The following is a 6,439-nucleotide window of genomic DNA, read 5'->3' as shown; positions in this document are numbered from 1 at the left end:
CATGCTTAGCACAAAAATCCTTCCTAATACCATTTAGAACAGCTCCAGTTCTTTTTTTAAAACCGTCTAAAGAAACAAAACAGATTCAATGGTTCATTTTTTCCGCGAGATAGAAATTTCGTGGGAATTTATCTAAAGACGGATCTTAGCGTAAGTCAAAGGTGCTTAGTTACTTTTATAATTTTAAATTTTAAATTATGTATATTGAAACTTAATTGAATTTTTTTAATTTTTTTTATATAGCTCAGCTCCTTATAAAGTATAACATGTGTTCTTATAGCCTAGTGGTTGAAACTCATCAGTGTGTTTTTGTCATTTTGAAAGACTTGAATTCAAATCTAACTCACCACATTATATGATTTTAAATTTTATGTTTCGGTCCTTTCTATCTAAATTTTATAGTTTCATTCCTCAATTTATTAAATCTCTATATTATTTTTTTAATTTTTTTTTATATTTTTTTATAATAAAAAAAAATTCTGTCATAAATGGTGAATGGCTATATTTTAGACGCAGGCTGCTGGATATCCAACTTACAAAGAGGGACGCTTGGAAGCAGCGTAAAGACCCACGTGGTCCCCCTACTCTTTTACTCTCTTTGGAATGAAAATAAGAAATTCAATAAAGGCTCAAATAATCAAAAAAGGAAAAAGCCTTCGATGGGAAATACGGCGGGTAAATTAGGGGGAATAATAATATTGAAAAAAATGAACGGAGGGGTCGAGGGGGTCGAGATAAAAAGGGAACAAATTTACAAATAGCCCCCAAAGCGTAAACCCATGTTGAGAGAGCGAGAGGAGAGAGAGAGCGAGAGGGAGGTCGAGAGGTAGCAGAAGGAGAGAAATCGAACAACATGCATTGAGGCCTCTTTGAGAGAGAGAGAGAAAGAGTGAGAAGAGAGAATTCCTCACACTTAACAAGAGCGCCAGTAGGTAAGCTTAATATTTTCTCTCTCACATCCCTTCATTGTTTACGAATCTCGATCTCCTTCGAGCCAGTTCTGATTTGGATTGCAAACAGAAGCTATTCCTAACTTAGGAGGAGATCGTTGTGTTAACTCAGCTTAGAGTATTGGTCTAAAGCTGCAAAATGATTTATTTTACTTCTAAATTATTTGAAAGGCGAAGTCTTGGGCTAAATTTGTAGGCTTGTTTCCGTCGAGATAAAAAATTGATGTGCTCAGATTCTTTTTTCTATAGCTCATTCTGTGGTTCTTACTCGTAAATTAACAAGCTATCCTGATTTGGATCTGGCTATAGAAAAGGAACGCGTTTGAAGAAGACTCGATCTAAGATTTAGCAGATCGTATTGATAGGTCTTGCAAAATTCCTCCAGAGATCCGTACTTCATTTTACTTCCTCAGATCTTGGAAACTGCGATATAGATCTCCTTGCTTTGATCGGTAAAGCGAATCAAATCGGGAAATAAATTATACTTTATAATCAACGAGGCGTGTATCCTTCTCAATCTGTACTGATACTTCTTCTTTATCTTAAACAGGCCCTACAATTCACAACAGAAAGAAGATTTTTCAGGAATTGGACCAAACAACCTCGGATTTAAGCTCTAATCTCAATTTTAGAAGCCCAAATTCTCCAATTCGGGGGCACCATGCTAGAAGACCAACCCTATCGCAACCCCCAATCAAATTGGGGTGTCAACTCCTGTCAGATCCAGAACGAGCCTTCAAACAGCAAACGCGGCCCTGACCAATCAAACCTTGAGGAGGACGAGTATGAGGTAAAGCGAAACAAGCAGTCCCCACAACATCCGAACACCCCCGACACTGAAGAAGATCCTCGTCGAGATAAATGCATAGATTCAGACTACGATCGAAATAGCTTAATAAACCCGATTGGCCGGGACCTTTCAATTACCTGCTTGCTTCGAGTGTCCAGATCGGACTACAACTCTGTTGCCTCCCTCAGCCGCAATTTCCGCCACCTAGTACGAACAGGGGAGTTGTACAGGCTTAGGCGCCAGGCCGGCATATCAGAGCACTGGGTCTATTTCTCGTGCAATGTGCTCGAGTGGGATGCATATGACCCGTACCGGTCTCGCTGGCTAACCTTACCTCAAATGCCTCCAAATGAATGTTTCATGTGCTCTGACAAGGAGTCACTAGCAGTAGGTACCGAACTGTTGGTATTTGGTAAAGGTGTGGGGTCGTTGATAGTTTTACGGTACAGCATATTGACAAATTCGTGGACAACTGGTGTGGTCATGAACGAGCCTCGTTGCCTCTTTGGTTCGGCAAGTCTTGGAGAGAAGGCTATTATAGCAGGTGGTACCGATCCAAATGGTAATATTTTGGGATCTGCTGAGATGTATAACTCAGAAACACATGTCTGGACAACCCTTCCCAGCATGAAGCGGCCCCGTAAAAAGTGCTCAGGTGTTTTCATGGATGGTAAATTTTATGTCATAGGTGGGATGGCATCAAGCACAGAGGTGTTGACATGCGGAGAGGAGTATGACCTGGAGAGAGGTACATGGCGGGTCATACCTAACATGTCTCTAGGGTTAAACGGGGCCAGTGGGGCCCCACCATTAGTTGCTGTGGTAAATAACGAACTTTATGCGGCTGACTACGGTGAAAAGGAGGTGAGAAAGTATGATAAGGAGGGAAATAAATGGATTACACTTGGTTCTTTGCCAGAGAGGTCGGTATCGATGAATGGATGGGGACTAGCATTCCGTGCATGTGGTGAACGGCTGATTGTTATAGGGGGGCCCCTATCAGTTGGGGGAGGTGGTGGGGGGGTCATCGAGCTCAGTTCTTGGGTCCCCAAACTGGGTCCTCCTGAGTGGGACACTATTGTCAGGAGGCAGTCAGGGAGCTTCGTCTATAACTGTGCAATTATGGGGTGCTGAAATCAGTGAAGTTTGTAATTGTAGGCAGTCATTGGATGGTAGCTTCTGCTGCTGCTTCGACGTCCTGTGGTCCAACCTTTTCATATCTTTTACTTCTTTTTCTTGAAATTTAAGAAAGAAAAGAGGAAAAGCAATTATGTTGTTTGGGCGGAGGGAGGAGGATTCAGTAAAAAAACACGTTGGTGGTGTAATTGTTGATTTTAGTACATTTGTTTTAGCATTTTTTTTTGGTTAATCCTCTCTCCCCTATTGTTGATCAATAGTTTCATTTAGAGTTCTCAACATGCAAGAGAGAACTAGTATGTGATAGGTCTGGATGCTAATCTTAAACTTTTCTTTTCCCTTCAGACCTTTATTCATAACATACCTCTGATTTTCTTGGTTATGGAGGAAAGATATCCAATAATGAAATTAGTTTTGATCAAATCATTTATGGAAATTCTTTTTACACAAGTATCCTATCTTATTGTTTTCTTGCGTTACCGACTATTTTGCAGTATTTGGTCTCTTTCACTCTTGTCAAGTCATGTAATTGTAGATATGATTTGTGCTTTGTCTTCTTGGGTAAAGATAACCTGGTCTAAGTTTTCTACTGATGTTGGTTGAATTTCTGAAGAATTAGCCAAACAACTGTCAAATATAGCTTTTCACACTGATCTTATGACCAATCTAGATGCTGGATTGTTACCGAGTACACTACTCTTATGACTTTTAAAAAAGTGGAGCATATATGCTGATTGAAAGGTATATTTTATTTCAAACCTGAAAGGCAACTTGCATTTATTTGTGGAATATTACTTGAACAGATAAGAAGTACTACATGTTTTGCTTTGCTGTATAGTTAGCATACCTGTCATGTTATGATAAGAAAGAACTTAAATCCAACATGGGTCTCAAAATCCTGATGTGAATTTTGTTTATATTTTGCTCTTGTTTAGATAATCAATTAGTCACCTAGTCTCTATTATTTAATTGGTTTTTAGGTGTTTTGTACCAGCTTTCATGTGCTGCACCAATTATGGGTACAACAATCACTAGTCTTTATTTAGTTGTTCTTATTTACAAACCTTCTGTGAGAAAGAGTTAGCCTAAATTAAATTGGCAAACCATCCATAACACCAATAGTAGGAAGAAGGCATACTGGGATAAGCAAAAATTAAGAAATTTTGATGATTGTGATTAATTAATCAAGATGTTATGCTACTGAGATTCTCCATTTCTACTAGAGTCGCAGATAGTGTTAACTTGGAATAGTTAGTGTCAATACCAGTGCCATCAAGTTTGGGATAGTATTAACTTGGAATGTGGAGATTCACAAGATGATCTGAGGTCTTCTTCTTTTTATCTGTACCATATAAGAACTGCAATTGTATCCAAAGAACGAAAAAAACATTAGAAAAGGAAGAGACATAAGAGGTCCAAGATTTATTAAATCCTGACAGGCTTAAAAAGACAAGTCGTTGAAGTAATATTTAGACAATATAATTGCAATAGTTTCTAGTTTCTAGTATGTACTATTAGCTGACATTATCTTTCATTTTTTTAGTGATATTTAGCCTCGCATGATCCCCATAGCAGCTTTCAAGCAGGGATCCTTGGTCGATGCCATGGTGGTTCAGGTAAGCACTACAGCATCCTTGTTCTTTTTCGAGTTTATTATATTTTTTTCTTTCTGTTGTCGACTATGCTTGAACTTGTGTACTGAATACACACTTTCTTGACATGAATTATTTTATTTCTGGAACATTGTAGGTCACTCGGGTGTCAAGCATTGATCCTTTAATAATTAACAGTCTAATCAAGTGGCTTAATAGAATACATACTAATATTCCTTGGCAAAAGTTCCATGCAATTTGTTTGGTTAATTGTTACTAATTTGATGTTCTGTTACTTTTGTCAGAATTTAACTGTAACAGATTGCATCTGAGACCTTCAATTGTTACCTTCACACATCGTAAAAAAAAAATTCTTCTACTTCAATGTCAAGTTGGGTGTATTACCACTTACTTAGTTGCTTTAGCTTCTTGAGCACAATTAAATGTCATGTTAATGGAATAATTTAGTGGAGAACAAATTAAAGCTAAAATGACAATTCGTGATTGATGCTACCGAATTTATGCAAAAGTTGCCTTTTCAGACTACAAATTGATCTATTATTTGAATTTAAAGTACTTCACGCTTCTTATGTAACAGGATCAGCTGTCTGAAAAAGAATCAAAGAAGTTTATGAAATGCATCAAACTTGAGGTATTGATATATTTAGTTGTCCCACAACCCAGGAATTTTTCATTTTCTCCCCCCCTTTATCTTTACAAATATTCTGTGTCTTGTAAAGGTGCAAAGTTGCTAGGGGCACAAGTATTTGCTCCAAGCCTCCAACTGCATATATTCCCTATCCATGTAAACCCTGATGCAAAAAAATTCCAAATTACTTCTTATGTCGATGTGGGAGGTAATTTTAAAATCTTGCCCGACCAGGATTTATAAAAAAGGGATTTTGAAGCCAGAAAAAATAACTTTTATGTTGGAATGTGCATAGAGATTGAAAGACCAAAATTAACTGGCACCATATTGTACCGCGTACCAAAAATTATATCATGCTGGAATATTTTTGCAAGGTAATATATATTAATGCTATTCAAACTAAGCAAAAGATAGGGATTAAATGGATTAAATCTTGAAATCCTTGGTTTCTTGGATCTGTTTGCCTAGCTGTCCGGTCTGTTAATGAAATGTCATTTTTTTTATCGATTTTAATTTTTTTAATGAACGGTTCAGATCTTTTTGGGATTCTTCAATAATATCCATACAATTCAATTGGACTATTTTTCACCCATCTAATTCAAATGAACTGTTTTCATGTCATGCGTTTTAAGTTCTGTTTGTTAACATAGTAAATTGTAGTTGGCAGAAATATTGGTTATCTTTTGAACAAAAAAGTAACTTATATTAGAATTTATAACTCTTTTTGAATCTTTTACTCCATTTTATATTTAGTGTCATCTGATATTTCCGAAACATCTTCTTTCTGTTTTATTTTTTAATAAAATAAATTATCAAACACCAGTTTGAAATTACATAATAGCATGGACAGCAATAATGAATGTCAGAGATAAAGATGATCCACACAATATTTCATAATGTCGCATAAAACAAAATACTCTTTTGCTTTTGACGACTAAAAAACAAAAAAAATCATCATCTTGGAAAGTGAAAAAAAAATGAGAATACACAATTCAGCATCAGCATGATATCCTAGTACACAAAACGGTTTTATTGGTGATTGCAAGCGTGTGCTGTTATCCGCCGTATAACTTCCCCTGCACACATGTTCAGACATCGAGATTGTGTGGTACAAGAAAAACACTTTTAGACAAAAACAAAAACAAAAACAAAAAAGGAAAAGGAACACTCATATTATAATTTTGTAGTTGGTTACTTGGTAGTTCGAACTTCGGAGCTTTCTGTATCCAATAAGAAAAATTCTTGTTAGACTATATTTGTCTTTTTGTAGATGTTCAGTGATTCACTTAACTACATGAGCATACAGTGAATTCACATCCTC

General features: G+C 36.7%; 1 long non-coding RNA gene and 1 pseudogene across 5 annotated transcripts; one reads left to right on the top strand and one right to left on the bottom strand.

Annotated features, from left to right (window-relative positions):
• The first annotated feature begins 721 nt into the window (after window positions 1-721).
• On the top strand, window positions 722-3,303 carry LOC144559473 (F-box/kelch-repeat protein SKIP11 pseudogene; annotated as a pseudogene). Of its 4 annotated transcripts, none has more exons than XR_013513151.1 (3): window positions 722-932; window positions 1,265-1,402; window positions 1,501-3,303. The product of XR_013513151.1 is annotated as an F-box/kelch-repeat protein SKIP11 pseudogene, transcript variant X4 (transcript). The 4 variants fall into 4 exon arrangements; XR_013513149.1 differs by having other exon boundaries at window positions 1,260-1,402; XR_013513148.1 differs by having other exon boundaries at window positions 1,200-1,402.
• A 77-nt stretch (window positions 3,304-3,380) lies between these two features.
• LOC144559475 (uncharacterized) lies at window positions 3,381-6,090 on the bottom strand. The gene is made up of 2 exons (XR_013513152.1): window positions 5,894-6,090; window positions 3,381-5,848 (listed from the first exon to the last, which is right to left on the bottom strand). It is a non-coding gene; the product is annotated as an uncharacterized LOC144559475 (long non-coding RNA).
• Window positions 6,091-6,439: the final 349 nt, after the last annotated feature.

This window comes from Carex rostrata, chromosome 9 (assembly GCF_964058835.1).
Source record: "Carex rostrata chromosome 9, lpCarRost1.2, whole genome shotgun sequence".
Classification (NCBI taxonomy): Eukaryota; Viridiplantae; Streptophyta; class Magnoliopsida; order Poales; family Cyperaceae; genus Carex; species Carex rostrata.
This window is presented reverse-complemented; position numbering and strand designations above follow the sequence as displayed.